Here is a 16,109-nt window from a genome sequence, read left to right as displayed (position 1 = left end):
TGGCATGTGCAGCATTCATGATGAGTAAAAGTGTATTGTTGTGACAATTCTGTCAGTGCTGAGAGTCTCTACGAGATAGAGTATGCAGATGCACGAAAGGAGTAGAAACAGTAGGTACATTTTCAGTAGGCAACACATTCTCAAACGGATGTACTTCTTCTAAATACCAGAAACCTCAAACAATGACTATTGTGAAACCAATTAACATTATCACAAGACAGCAGTACGTTTTCGGGGCCCACACTGTGGATTGCCCATTCTCACAGCTGGCCACACGTTCTCTTATCAGTCCTGTACGAGCGGAAGCGGTTGCAGGCATTGTAGTCTTCAAACGAAAGCACCAGTGTTATTTGCTGGCGACCTCCAGGCCGAGCGTTTTCTTAGTCCTTCCACAAACCCTAGCCAACAGAATCCCCTTCTGTGCAAATGATCGGGCCAAAAAGGACAAGCCCTTTGATGATTTCCCTCGATAGCACAGCCGAATTGTGCAGTAAGTCTATTTCTTCGGACGCAGATCGTACCTTGTGCTTCCTGGTACTGAATGATCTTTGAACAACGTGTCGTCACTTCCCGTTGGAAGCGACGAATCCAAAGCAAGATCGAAATTCAAGATCTGGAACAAATTCAAAAGACGAAACTGTTGGGGAATGTGGAGACAAAATGGCTGTTTCCCCAGGCCTCACAGGCTCAGGAAGAGTCTCTGATGCACTCTCGATGCTGATTGCTGCTTCGTGATCGTTGGTTGCAGCATTGGTGAGGGGTTCTGTGTCTTTTGTAGCGTGTGCCACTGGGTGTGGAATCCTCTTGGTGTGCGTAGCGTGGATCCAGTGTTTCCGGCCTGCTACCCGCACCGCAGTCTGTGTGACCAGCAGAACTTGGAAGGGGCCCCACCAACGTGGTGCGAGGCAAGAAGATAGCTCAAATGATTTGATAAGGACCCACTCCCCCGGTCGTATGCCCATGACCGGGACCCTCGTACCGTACAGGTAAAGCCTCTCGCATCTGGTGATAAATCAAATACAGATTTTTAGTTAACTGGCCACACTAATCAGAGAGAAGTACATTTTTGACATCTCGTAAAGAACGAGACTTTCGGAAAATTCCAAATATTAGCAGGCCTTCCCATAACCACCTCAAAGGGAGAGAGCCCAGTCTTAGTTTGAGGGGTTGTTTGCATAGATAACAACACGATCGGTAAGGCATCCGGCCATTTTAGTTTGGTGCCGGCACAAGTCTTAGCAAGCTTGTTTATGATGGTGCCGTTGTGTCTTTCCACTAGTACAGCACTCTGAGCGTGTCTATCCGAATGGAACTGTTTATTGATGTGTAATCCTGCGCATATCTGCAGAATTACAGCAGCGATAAAATGTGGACCATTGTCAGACCAGATGACTCTCGGCAACCTAAATCTCAGAAAATATTCCTTTAACATAGTCTTTGCCGTAGTCATAGCTTGGCATCTTTGACAGGATAAGCCTAAACCCATTTGCTAAAAGCACAGATGACGACTAATGCATGCTTGAAATTGTTGCAACGCTCCATCTCAATAAAATCAAAATGAATAACCTCAAATGGAACAGAAGGTGGACCAAAACTACCCCTAGGAATTCATGTGCACTTTACCAAATTATGCTGCAAACAAATCATGCATCCCTGAATGAAGCGTTCAGCTACTTTAGGGATTTTGTCATTTACCCATACATTTCAGTAATTTTACGAGCACATATGTGTGTGGGACCATGAGCCATAACAACCATCATCATAATATATGCGTCAGGCAGTAACCACTCCCTTCAACCTTGTCCACCCAACACCCATCATCATCCAGTTTCCCCAAGCCCTCAGCCCATTTCTTAGACTCTTCCAATGTGGCATCGGCTTGGATATCCCTTACGGAATCAATTCCCTCATCCAAAGTACAGGCATTTGTGGCTTCCCTTGAAGTATACATTCCTGAAGAGAGATCAGTGGCAGTCTGTTTGGCTATATGGTCAGCAAAAGTGTTCCCTTTTTCCTACATGATCTACAATCTTCTGATGCGCTGCGCATTTTATGATAGCTAACTGAGTAGGGAGTGCAAGTGCTGAGAGTAGCCGTAATATCAAGAAGCCATGTTGGATTTTAGTGCCATGTGAGGTCAAGAAACCTCTTTCTGCCCAAAGTCTACCAAAGTTGTGAACCACCACAAAGGGGGAACTGACTGTCAGTATATATGTTTACTGTAAGCCCTTCGGAAAGTTCACAAGCTCGGGTCAATGCTATAATCTATGCGGCCTGCGCAGAGTTACGCGTGATTCTCTTGGTTTTAGTGCCATGTGAGGTCAAGAAACCTCTTTCTGCCCAAAGTCTACCGAAGTTGTGAACCACCACAAAGGGGGAACTGACTGTCAGTATATATGTTTACTGTAAGCCCTTCGGAAAGTTCACAAGCTCGGGTCAATGCTATAATCTATGCGGCCTGCGCAGAGTTACAATGATTCTCTTGGTTTCCACAATCGTGCTCAATGTAGTGATTGCATAAGCAGCTGTGGATGTACCAAACAGCTCCCCTTGTGGATTGTTCAAAGGAGTGTCTTTCAGATCGATTCTACCCTTCGTTTCTTGTTCATTAGTGTAACGGTAGTCATGTGACTCTTTGTCGCTGCAAGCAGTACCTTGCGGGAAAGGTAAAAGTTCAGCCGGATTAAGAAGACAACACCTCTTAATTTGTATGTGCGGTGCAAACAAGATCAATTCATATCTCGTTAATCGTGCGGAAGTGAGGTGTTGCGTTTGAGTTCTGTTCAGTAGAACATCTACAGAGTTCGGTACCATTAGGGTTAAAGTATGGCCTAGGACCATTCCCTCGCTCTGTTTTACAGACGCAGCAGCAGAAGCAACAGCTCGCAAACATCTTGGCAAAGCGAATGCTACAGGATCAAGGGTGGAAGAAAAGTAGTCGCACGGCCTATTCTTCCCTTCATGTTCCTGCGTTAATACAGCCAAAGCACATCCATCACATTCATGCGCATACAACACAAAGGCCTTTTCATAGTTTGGTGTGCCCAAAACCGGTGCCGAGCACAATGCAGTCTTGAGCAAATCAAATGCATGCTGGTGTATCAAGTTCCACGGTAATGACGAAGAAATGCCCTTCTTTGTCAAAGCCAACATTGGTTTAATCACTAGTGAGAAGTTGGGGATCCACTGCCTACAGTAAGAAGCCATTCCTATCAAGGCTTTAACTTCCTTCTGCGTATTTGGGACAGACATGCTAGAAATATGTTTTTTCCATTCAGGTGTCAATCTTCTTCCCTCCTTTGACAGGAGATAGCCTAAATAGGCGATCTTCTGACAACAGTATTGATTTTTTTAAGCAAAGCTTTATGTCCATGTTTAGCCAAGTGAGTAAGCAACAACAGAGTGCCCTCCTTACCAGCACTCTCTGAGTCAGCAGCTAAAAGCAAATCGTCAACATATTGAAGCAGTGTACAAGTAGACGGCAACTCAAGGGTATCGAGCTGCTATTTAAAAGCCCTACTATAAATGCTAGGACTTTCCGTGTAACTTTATGGTGTGCGAGTGAAGGTAAACGAACTTCCCCCTAAGGTGAACGCGAACAGGTATCTACTGTCTTTGAGTATAGGAATACCAAAGAAAGCGTTCTTTAGATCCATGACACTAAAATGAGTAGCTGAAGCCGGGATCATAGTTAATATTGTCGTCACATCAGGCACAATTGAAATTGTAGAGCAACGATCTTAATGATGGCATGTAGATCAATTATGAAACAAAAATGAATTGCATTATCACCTTTCTTGTACACGGGCAAAATCGGACTATTGCACAAACTACCTGCAATTTCCTCAATCACCCCTCGATGTACAAAATCGGAGACGATGCATTTCAAAGCTTACTCACCATCAACCGAAATATTATACTGTGGAATACGTGGCAGCTGTACTCCATGTTTCAAGACAATCTTAACATGTTCAATTTGCAAAACATCGACATCATTATCATCAATAGCCCATAAACACTCCGGAACATCACTTAATTCCGGCGGCAAAGGTCTAGTCTAGAATTGGGAGACAGAAAGTTGCTGTGGTGAAATTGTCAAACGCACTCCATCAGGAGAACAATGAATTACCGCATTTAATTCCTTCAACAGATTCAACCCCAACAAATTCTCCCCACAGTTCGTAGTCAAAAGGAATGGACAGTGGTCCGTAAATGGACCCAAAGTAATAGGTACCGGCGAAGAAACCAGACAGACAACTGGTGTGCCAGAAAACCCTACATAAACATTGGTTTGCCCTGACAGTGGAATGTTTGGAAACCGTGAATGGTCAATGGAACACTTCTGTGCCCCTGTATCTATCATGAATAGATGTTTCCTATTTCCCACTAACATCTCAATGTAGGGGCCTTTTTGATTAACGGGAATAGGCGTTGGTTCCAAACCTTGCTTCGGGCAATCCTGACAAAACAGATTGTCGTCAAAAGGAAGTTCTTCAGAGAGATAAGCAGCAGAAGGATGATTAAAAATGTTTCTATTATCCACACTCGATGCCTGATTGTCCTCCGAAAAAGGTTGCTGTGAATCCTTCGAAAACTGACCTCTACCAGGTCCCCCTACACCTGGGCGACCTCTGGATCGTCTACCCATATTTCCAAATGTGTTATTTGACCTCTGCTGGAGTATCGGGCATTGTGCACGCCAATGACCCTCTTGTCTACAATAAGCACACTGGTTAATGTTTACAGGACCCAAGAGCGCATTTCCTTGTGGAATGTACGGACCTCTAAATTGCGAATTACCCCTCTAGGGCCTCTAACAATTTGCTGTAATAATACTTTTATCTTTAAGTCTCCCTTTCTCTTCTCGACTCTTTCTTTTTCATTATTGACACGATTCTCGTAGTACTGAGCCATGTGCATTACTTCTGAATGAGACTTCGGTTGCCAAGCACTCTCGGAGGACATCATTTGCAACTAGATGTCAGACAGTAATCCACACACAAATTTGTCCATGAATAATCTTTTCCCAGACTCTGTGCCTAAATCTTGTCCACTGAAATCTGAAAATACCTGTTCGAACCGATTAAAGAATTCGGTAGCACCCTCAGACTTCCCTTGGACACAGGCAGAAAGCTTGTTCCAAATAATTCTCTTCTCGGGAATTATAGTTTTCAATTTCATAACTATCCTGTCAGGTAAGTTAGTATTACCTGAGGCTGTCTTTCGCCAGCTGGCCTTTCTCCATCAAGTCTAATCACGTTAGTCCATGTATCTCCTAGCCCTGGTACATCATCTACAATTCTAATCTGTTTCCTCAAGTTGACGGGCAAGAGTACAGGAAATAACAGGTCGATATCACTTAAAGTGAATACCGATGATTGCAAGATAGACTCTATTTCTTTGTAGGATTTTTCCTAATGTCGGGAATAGATTGTGTAATGGTGTTCACTTCCTGTCTTGAGAACGGGACGTGAACAAACTGTGACACATAATGTGCAGGAATTTCTCGAGCAACTGTACCTGCTGCAGCATAAGCGGGAATCTCAACTTTTGGGACAAATGTCGGAGGAACCTCTCTCATAGGCAACTGAGAAGTTGGCAACTCCGACCGCTTACTAAGCAACAGAGCCAAATCGAGCGCTAAAGCAACAGAAGATGTGTCAAACGAAAAAGCTCTCTTATAAATACTCAATAACTCTGCGGGACAACAAATCTGTCTTTTTACACACTCATCCTGTAGGTACTCTACCATTACATGTATCACTTTCCTCTCCATTTCTGGCGTATACTGACTATACGTGTCATATACTTCAACGGGAGTTATCGACGTGTCTGGGATCCATCTAATCGCATCTTTCGTACACATTCATGTTTTCTTCAGTTATCGATTTACGACAAGGAAGGAACCGTTCCTGCATGAATATAACGTCCAAACTATCACCATTTTCATCATCATACCGTTGAAGTGGGAAAAGCGACCAAAAGACTCCCACCAATACCCTCTCAACCATGGCCTAGAGGATCACGGCCCAGGCACCCGCCGCGAGAGGAGTTTGCCCATCTCCCAGATGACCAAATACCCTGGTACAAGAACATACGAATGTGCCCACCCGCATGCCCACCAGCCTGCCCTGCACATGCCGACACCTGCGGCATGGATGAACTCGACTAAACCATCTAGCACCAAATCAACACATCGTTAGAGATGCCATGACGACCTAGCTAACGGTCTGCACAGTCGTGCAACATACACACTGGACACTCCCACATCAATTCACACGAAGAACATGCTCAGTGCTATGACGTAGGCGACGGACATACTCACGGACGTGCATCTTTAATATTTTCAACATAGGCTTTTCAAATGCAGAAACGCAAGACGCATAATGAACTTATCTAAAAAGGCTTGCTCACGCTTCTTCTAAAAACCATGTACCATAATGAGGAATATAATGAAGACACGATACTGAAGATAGAACAACACGACACCATAACCTCCAGCGCCCTACATTAAATGGGTTCTCCTATGCACCAGGCCCAAGTAGGCCGCAAGCAAAAGCTTTCATGAACATTGAATGAGCAAGGGTTTGGTTGCTGACCCTGCAGAATGAGCCCAGTGAAAGCAGACAGTCAAGGGCACAACGTTGCAAACTTGCATACCGCAAGCCAACGCCAAGGTCGCACCTGCAAGATAAACCCGGCACACAGTGAAAAATATAATATTAATTGTGCAGAATTCTGCCTCAACCACGGTCCCTACCTCACGTGACCAAGCCGAACTTGATAGGGTGCCAAGCCCAGGAGGAAGAAGGCGTCTGGGTCCCCCGTCTCAAGACACAGGCAGATACAATTAAGCGACTCAACAGACATCTGCGACGGTGGGAGTAGTCGGCCTTCCTGCTCATGAATAAGTCCTCACATTGTCTGCACACACCCATAGTGCAAATGACAGGTACACCGCGAGCTGGGAACAGCGATGGTCCCAGACTGGGGGGCTCGCGGGTGAACCAATCAGAACATGGGACCCTTATCACTTACGCCATTAACATTGACCAATCCTCAGGGGTCTTCATGTAACAATTTTTATGTATCAAACTGATGGGACAACCCAAGTATACCACCTGACTGACCCTTGACCAATAACCAAGTCTTCTATATGTATGCTATACTAACCCTACCACTCGGGGAACCAATCCAGAGAGGCGATAGGTTTTTTGTTAATTTTGCTAAGGTGACGCAAGTAGCGCGTCACGCTAAGGTAAAAAGGGCCTGCGAGCCCCACGCTGCGGAGAGAGTGTCAGGACGGACGCGTACGATCCTTGACCCATCCCTGCCGTTTTGTTTAATAAACAGCAGAATCACCTTGCTTCTTGCGTGTGTCTCATACTCTATCTCTTTTGGGATGTACGGGAGGAGTTGGGGCCTCCCTGCCCGGAGGTCCGAGGACGGCCCAGCCGGCCCCGGGAGAATTTTCCCCTGACAAGTTGGAGGCACTGCTGAGATCTGTTTAAGGTCCGCTTTTATTTTTATTTTTCCAAGTACTCCCGTTGCGAGGAGACCCGGCAGCGCGGCCCCCTCTGCCGCTGCCCCCTTTTGAGGACTACAGGACCATCGCGGAACTGCGAGAAGACCGGACGGCACAATCCGGATAGTGGCCCTCGGGAGCCGGTTGGGAAGTATCCCGCCCGCGGTTGGCGAGTGTCCAGACGTAGTCCAGACGAGGGGAGGTGGCGAGCCGCCTGGAGGGGTGCACGCAGTCGAGCGGCCCCACATCAAGAGAACTTGGTGAGTATGCCACGCCCAACAAGCAATGTGAAATTGTGAGGGAGGGGGGAGGAATTGAATACGGGAGGCGGGAGGTGTTGCGCAGGTGCGCGGCGAAGGTTTGATAATTTAGTGTTGGCAATGAAATGAATGGTAGCCGGACGAGTGCGAGAGCAGTCCGCTACGTTACGGGAGAAAAGGGGGCGGAGCACGAAAACATCACGTGCGGCTGCTCGTAGAAACTGAATGGCCTAGGTCGCGACCACGTGTAAGGGTGTGTGTGTGTGGTTTCCTACGATTTGGCAATTATTGATCAATGAGTAGATGAGGATCCCTATTGTTCGAGCAGGAAACTCGATAGATAGATGACGTTTCCCTGTAGGCGGTAGCTAGATAGTTGCCTAATACGGAAGATAATTGGCTGGTTAAGCCCTCCTGTCGAGGGGCGTATCACACGCGAGGCGACGCAGCGTGCGCAGTCCGATTATATTATTGATTACCTTGTTCCAGGAGTGACAGGAAGACAGCTGTGGGGTTAACGGGGGTAGATTGCGAGTGTATTTTGGACTTAAAGAATATATGAAGAACTTACCGGTAGTTTGAAGAGATCGGTGACGTCACCAGCAGGGCTTACATAGGACATCTCGAGAACCGGGCATCTTTCATTTTTGAGTGGTGGGGTGGAGAGCTGTGTTAAGGGCGTGTAAACGGAGGTAGACGGTAATGAGTTGATCGGGGGAAGGCGAAAGGAGGTACGTGGCTGCGCACGGAGAACGCCGGCCACGGCAAGTGCAGAGGAGGGACGAGGAGCAAGTGAAAATAGGACGGCGGTATAAGAACGTCACAAGGGGCACGCAGCCGCAGGGGGCTGCGTGCGCTCCGGCCGCAGGGGGCCGTAAGGGCGTTGTATAAAGGAAGAAACTAAAGAAAGAATATACAAATGTAAATACTATATTTTACTAATTTTTCCTTAGCGGACTATCGCAAGTCCCCAAACTTACGGGGCCAGGTAAAGGTACAAGGTTGTATATTGTAAACTACTAGTGAGATAACCACTACCAAATAGGGGAAGGGTAACAAGTGGAGCGCTACTATGTCATACGGGACAGGATCAGAGGGGTGGGGGAACACCCTCACAACCCCGCTGCAACACATATGTAAAACACTATCACCCCATAGAGAGAAGTTGATCAAGTACAGCATAGAATGGACACAGGGGACAGACAATAAAATGACGACACCATGGCCGCCTAATGGTAGCTTCGATCCATATACCCAACACTCACTATTAAACTATCTGCACAATACATACAAGGGGAAGAAGTTAACGCACCACGTGGAGGTGTTCAACTTGTGGAGGATGTTCCAGGGGTCCCGACCAGGACCAAACGGAATGTTCATTATAGGGGAAACAACGGGAGAGAAGGAGATTAAGGAGGAGGGAGAGAGCGGGGAGAAGGGAAGTGAAGGAACACTGAACACGGGGAGAGGACAAGAGGGAGGAGAAAAGAGTGACGACTCAACCGAAAATGAAATAATAAAGGAACAGAGCGACGAAATACCTCTAGCGAAGGTGGTGAAAACAGAGGGAGGGGGGGTTGTACCCTTTAAGAGAACTAGGAGAAATAGCAAGACAACCATTAAGGGCGGCTGAGGGGTACTCGAACCCGGCATACAGCCCGCCTCCATATACAGCTACAGGTGGCAACACGGGAGGGGAGCGGACTAGTACATATATTATTAAAATTACGCGGTTCATTAACGGGAGAAGAGAAGGAGGTGGTGAGGAAAATGGATGAGGATAATGCCAGGGAGAGTGAAATGGAAGGGGAAGAGGGGAAAAGAAAGGGGGAAGAGCCGTTAAGGAAAAAGGAAGAGACTTTGGAGGAACGATTAGCAGAATTAAGGGATGAACAGAATGCACTGATTAAGCAGCTCGAGAGGGGGGAAAGAGAGAGAGCACGGGAAAGAAGGTAAGAATGAGTTGGGGAAAATGAGAGAACAAACGGAGGAGCAAAGGAGAGAAGCCGAAAGGGTAAAGGCAGCGGCAGAAAGGGTATCGAGAGCAGAACTGCGCGAAAGGAAAAAAGAGGAAGAGGAGAAAGAAAAAGAAATGGCAATATGGAAGAAGAGATTACTGTCAGAAACGACAAGGAAATACGAAGAAGGGAGGATGATAGAGAGTATAATAGAAAGGGAGAGGGAGAGATGGGAAAGGAAGAAAGAAGATGAAAAGATATTAGAAAAAATGAGTTGTGAAGTAATGGAAGAATTAAAAAAGAAAAGAGAGGAAATTGGTGGGGGAATAGCGGGGAGAGAGGAAGGGGAAAGAGAAGATAGGAGGGGGGAGAGTGAAGTAAGGAGGGAGGTATACAGAGGAGCAGAAGTAGCAACAACATCAACACAAAGAGGAGCGAGTAGTAAAGGAGAAAAGGGAGGAACGGACCTAATAGACTTAAAAACAGTAACGATTGGGGGGAAAAAGACAGTTTGGGGGTTGCCATTTATGACTGACTTTTGTAGTGAGGAAGAGGAAGATTTGGGGAAGGAAGGAAGAAACAGTGAAAGGGAAAGCCTAGACAAACTATACACCACCCGAACAAATAAAGACTCACCATGGATCTGCAGGAGAAAGGAAGAATTGCAGAGCAGTGAGGAGGGGGAGCATGGAATGACGGAGGGGCAGACATGTGAAGCCACGTCGTCACCGTCCGTCATGCATGCTCCACCACCCCACGCTCATTACGTACAACATGCTCATCTAAACTAGCGCCCTTCACAAGAGAACTGACACCCTATGCAGGAAGGCTTAGAGACCTCCCTGGACGTAGACAGGGAGAACGAATACACGCGCCCACAACAAATAAAGGAAATGATGAAAGAAGGGGAAGTGGTGGACGAGGAACAGTGGAAAGCAGGAGAAATATGGACGAAGTTGACGATATAGAAGAGACGGATGGAGAAGAGGGGTGTGAGGACTCGATTTTGTGGAACCCAGGGAGTAAAACGGGACACAACTTAATGCCTCTTCTAGAGAGGGGAGGGGTTAGACCACAATATGTTCCCTGGAAGCACGCAGACAAGGAAAATATAAAATGTAGACTCCCATCATTAAGTGGAGGTGCGGGTAAATGGATATATGAAATGGAAAAACACACCGCAGGACAGAAGTTGGCAGTGGGAGATGTAAAGGGCCTCCTCATATCAATATTAGGTGATGCTGCGGATGACATCTGGAAGAGAGCAGGCTTCCCCGGGGTAACAATAACAAACACATCTCACGATGGGGCACCATTCACAAACTGCAGACATGCATTATGGCAGGCACTGAGGGTACAGTATCCAGACACATCAGACATAGGAGCTATTACCTCGCGCAAGATGCGTGAGAACGAAGATCCTGTTGATTATATCCAGGAAATTCAAGAAAAGTGGCGTATGGAAACTAGAGAACAATGGGACAAAACACCAGCAATATTCTATCATATACTAGTACAGGGGCTCCCAGAAGCAGTCCAGAAACAATTGAAGAAAGTAGTGGGGATGGAGATGGAAGCAAAAGCATGGCCAGAAATACAACTGACTATAGTGCATCATTGCAGGACATGGCAAGAAAAAATGAAAAAAAAGGAAGAGGATAGGAAAACGAAGGAGGCTAAACTAGTACAGAAGAAACTCACTAAATACACGATGGAAGGCGCACTAATAACTACACCTGCCACAATAACTCAAAGCCCCACACAGGTAGTGGCTGCACAAGACCCCTCACAAATACAATCATCGCAGACTGTAACACAGCAGATGCCGCCACCCCAGCCATACACGACTAACATGGGAGGAGGATGCACGACGCCAGGAGCTGGGTATTATAATTACAACCGGGGAAGGGGAGGAGTAATGAGAGGGAGAGGATACGGATTTAACACACAACAACAGGTGGGGGGCCTTAGGAATTCCTACCCCACCGGGTATCCAACATATCAGGACAACACAGGAAGCTTTCCATGGCAGAACAGGGAACCACCGGTGTGTTGGATTTGTGGATTGGTGGGCCACATGTCGCGTACGTGTAGAGTGAGACCAGGCACACCGTTGTGGAATGAACAGGGACAACAAGAGCTCCCGCAAGAACAGCAGGGCATCCAGAAACAGCAGACATTACAACAGGCAAATGGACGGCAACAACTAGTAACACAACAACAGCCACGGACATACCTACCGCCTCAACAGCAGGTAGCGATTTCACAACAACCCCTAACACAGCAAGTACAGCCACCTACACAAGTTCAAGACCATAACATAACCTCGACCAACACCCAACTACAGCAAACACAACTGGGTAGGGTGACAGTGCTGGGACACAACCCTTACACAGGTAGTGGTCAATCATTGTACCCCCAATAGGACAGCCCACAGACGACCTTGGTGTGTCCCATCCTGTCGGTAACACCTAATAGTGCGGAGGAACCACGCATAGAGGTAACGATAGGTGACAAAAAATTATCATTCCTTGTCGACACCGGGGCGACCCGGTCTTGCATAAGGGAAGGTAAATTCAAGATGTCAGGTGAAGCCATGAACACCCAAGGATTTTCTGGGGCTAGGGGGTTGGTTCCCTTTACTGATAACATTCCCTTATCAATAGGGGATTATGACATGTCAGTTCCACTTTTATATTCCAAGGCCTCACCTGTAAATATAATGGGGAGGGACATCATGAGCAGGTTGAATATGACGATCTCCTTTACGGAAGACGCCATAATTTGCTCCACTCCAGGAATTAATATGCTCACGGCGCGACAGATTATGCAGGCATACTGTGGACAGACAGTGATTAGGGCTGAGCCAGTAGATGGTGAACTGTTCCAGTACGGGACTGACATGGCATTTGCATGGATGCCAGGGATAGAGGGAAAGATCTGGAGGAGGCCAGCAGCCTACTTGTTTAGACCAGAAACGCCAGCTAACGATCCAGAAGGAAAGGTGATTTCGGTGGACATAGAGAGCATCATAGCAACCACTGATTACATTGCAGTGCATGCCCAAGACAGAGAAGGAAGAGCATGGAGGGCAGTGATAGCACTAGCAGAAGGATGTAGACTTACCCAGGTGTCAGATGAGGAGCTCTTCTCAGGAGAAAAGGAAGAAGGTGAAATGGTATTTATGATGAGTGTGGAAATATGGCTAAGGGTGACGTACAAACAGGTGGCACAGAAAATTGCAATGGCACTTGAGGTACCCACGTCCACCCCAGTTCCCTTTTTTGAGGAGGATATGGCAAAAGTACCCACATCATTATGGACTACTAGCCCCTATGACGTGGGGTGCATAAAAAGCATAGGGGGGGTAAGAATAAAACTGAAAAAAGGTGCAATACTCCCCAGAGTCAAACAGTACCCACTATCAAAAGAGGCAGATGAGGGCATATGTGAAACAATAACGGCCCTTATAAATAATGGCATATTGGTCCCATCAGAATCCCCATGCAACACAGCTGTATACCCAGTGCGCAAGGCTAAAGGTGGATCTTGGCGCTTCATACAGGACCTCAGGCCCTTGAACAATATAGTGGAAGCAGAATACCCAACAGCAGCAAACCCGGCCACAATATTGTGTGGCATCCCGGCAGAGGCGTCACGGTTCACAGTGATCGACCTTAAAAATGCCTTTTTCTCAATACCACTGCACCCAGACTCACAAGATCTGACAAGCTTCACTTACAGAAACGCAAAGTGGAAACACACCAGATTGCCACAAGGGTACTGCGAGTCACCCTCAATTTTTAACAGAGTAATACAGATGGACTTGGGTAACATTGAAGTGGAAAGCACAGTGTTGCTATATGTTGATGACATAATAATTTGTAGCACACACGAAAAAAGATGCAGAGAGGACTCATTAAAGATGCTGACAATACTAGCTGAAAAAGGTTACAAGGTAGACAAGGAAAAGCTACAATACTGCCAGGAACAAGTACTTTACATTGGACAGCTCATATCCCAATATGGGAGACGGATTGCACCACAAAGAGCACAGGCAATTTTAAAAACACCATTGCCACAAACAGTGAGAGAACTACAGCAGTTCCTTGACCTGTGCAACTACTGCAGAGCATGGGTGTTTGATTACAGCTCATACATAGGACCTCTACTTGAGGGGTTAAAAGAAGCTAACAAAGGGGAGAAAAAGTTGGGGTGGACAATGGAAATGAAAGAGGCTTTCGATGAACTGAAAGATGCAATATCAACCGCTCCAGTACTGGCCACCCCAGATTATGAACGACAATTTTTCATATTTTCACATTGCGACTCAACAGTGATGAAAGCAGTGTTGGCTCAAAAAACAAGCATGGGCTACAAACCAGTAGCGTTTTACAGCGGTCACTTAGATCCTGTGATGCTAGGTCATTTCCCTTGCGAACAAGGTCTCGCCGCAGCTGCCTTTGCGGTAGAGAAAGCATCAGCAATCACCATGGGGTGCCCAACCACACTGTTTGTGGAACATGCGCTATTTGCAATATTGAACAAGCCTAAGTCCACATTAACAACGCAAAGGGCGTCAGGTTATGAGATTATATTATCTAGAGCTGAATTATCAATTGTTAGATGTAGCACAGTCAACCCTGCAAGGTTTATAGCAGAGGTAATTGAGGAAGAAGACTATGCACACGATTGTACAAAGATTACTGAAATGTATTCATGCACCAGAAGGGTTGAAGAGAATGCACTAGAGGGAGGTGATCTCTTGTTCATTGATGGGTCATCAACGATTGACCAAAGTGACGGGATTAGGAGAACTGGGGCTGCAGTGGTGAAAATGAAAGAGGCGCTGGTGTGTGTGGCGATGAAGTGCGTACAATTACCACAGCATTACTCCACCCAAGCAGCTGAATTGGTTGCACTGATCTTGGCGTTGAAGGAAAGTGTTGACAAGCGAGTGACCATATATTCCGACAGTGCATATGTCACATCTACTGTCCATTCCGGGTTGTCCAAGTGGAGGAGAAGAGGGTTTAGGAGAGCTGACGGCACCCCAGTGCAACATGCCCTCTTATTAGCTGAACTAATTGAAGTAATAAATGACCCCCAAGAATTAGCCTTGGTAAAATGCACCGCACACACTAATGGGGAAGATCATATTTCAAAAGGGAATGCAGCAGCAGACACACACGCGAAGTATGCTGCATATTTTGGCGAGGTATGGAACCCCCCAGAGTCAGAGAGAGGGAGAGGGAGGGGAATAGCTAAGGAGCTATTAGTAAGAGAAGGGTACACCCATCTCCCAGCCACACAGATAATGGAGCTACAAGCGGCTGCACCCATGGCAGAAAAAGAAATATGGGTAAAAAGAGGATGTACAATGTCACCAACTGACGCACTATGGCGCCAGGGTAGCACTGGAAAAATGGTAATGCCACTGGCACTATTGAACATCGCCCTGAGCCAACTACAACACCCAGCCCACACAGGCAAGGAAGTAATCGCAGCACGAATTAGGGAAGATTGGTTCTGCCCCGAGTTAAATTCCCATGTGTCAAATTTTGTCAGTAATTGTCTCACATTTCAACAGTTCACGGCCGGTCACACGCTGAAGGTGATAAAAGGTACCATACCCCGGCCAGAGGGACCCTTCCGACACATCCATATTGACTATGTTGATATGATCAACGTATGTCAAGGAAATAGGTATATGATTGTAGTTGTGTGCCCATTCTCTAGGTGGATCGAGGCAGGACCCTGCTCACATCCAGATGCATTCCGAGCAGCTAAATTCCTAGTAAGGGAGGTCTTTCCCAGGTGGGGAGTGTGCGAAATATTGCGGTCAGACAATGGGCCGCATTTCGCCAATGAAATGTTCCAGCATATCACGTCCTTACTGAACATCAAGCATAAATTTGCATGTGCATATCACCCGCAGGCCAACGGTATATGTGAACGCCTGAATGGCCTATTAAAAGAGACAATTGCAAAAATACAGCAAACAACAAAGAAGAGTTGGCTGTATTGCCTTCCGCTAGCCCTATTTGAGTTAAGGAATAGACCAGGCTCCGACCACCACCTCACTCCTCACGAGGTGGTGACCGGACGCCAAATGCGCCTTCCTCTGACGCCAACATCAAGAGCATTTACCGACCATGAGAGCACTGCAAATGTCCTTGGCGATGAAATGTACCAATATGTGTCTTCTTTGATTACTAGTGTGGTGTTTGTGTCTCAACAGCTCGAGCGCACGCGGGGCGGGTCTAAGAGTGATCAACAAGAAGACGCGGATGAAGAATTTGAAAAGGGAAAAGTGTGCAAAATTGCCAAAGGCGACCACGTACTACTTCGCAATTTCAATAGAAA

This window comes from Ambystoma mexicanum, chromosome 5q, assembly GCF_040938575.1.
Source record: "Ambystoma mexicanum isolate Mex_15411 chromosome 5q, UKY_AmexF1_1, whole genome shotgun sequence".
Classification (NCBI taxonomy): Eukaryota; Metazoa; Chordata; class Amphibia; order Caudata; family Ambystomatidae; genus Ambystoma; species Ambystoma mexicanum.
The sequence above is the reverse complement of the archived record's forward strand: the minus strand, read 5'-3'. Positions refer to the sequence as shown.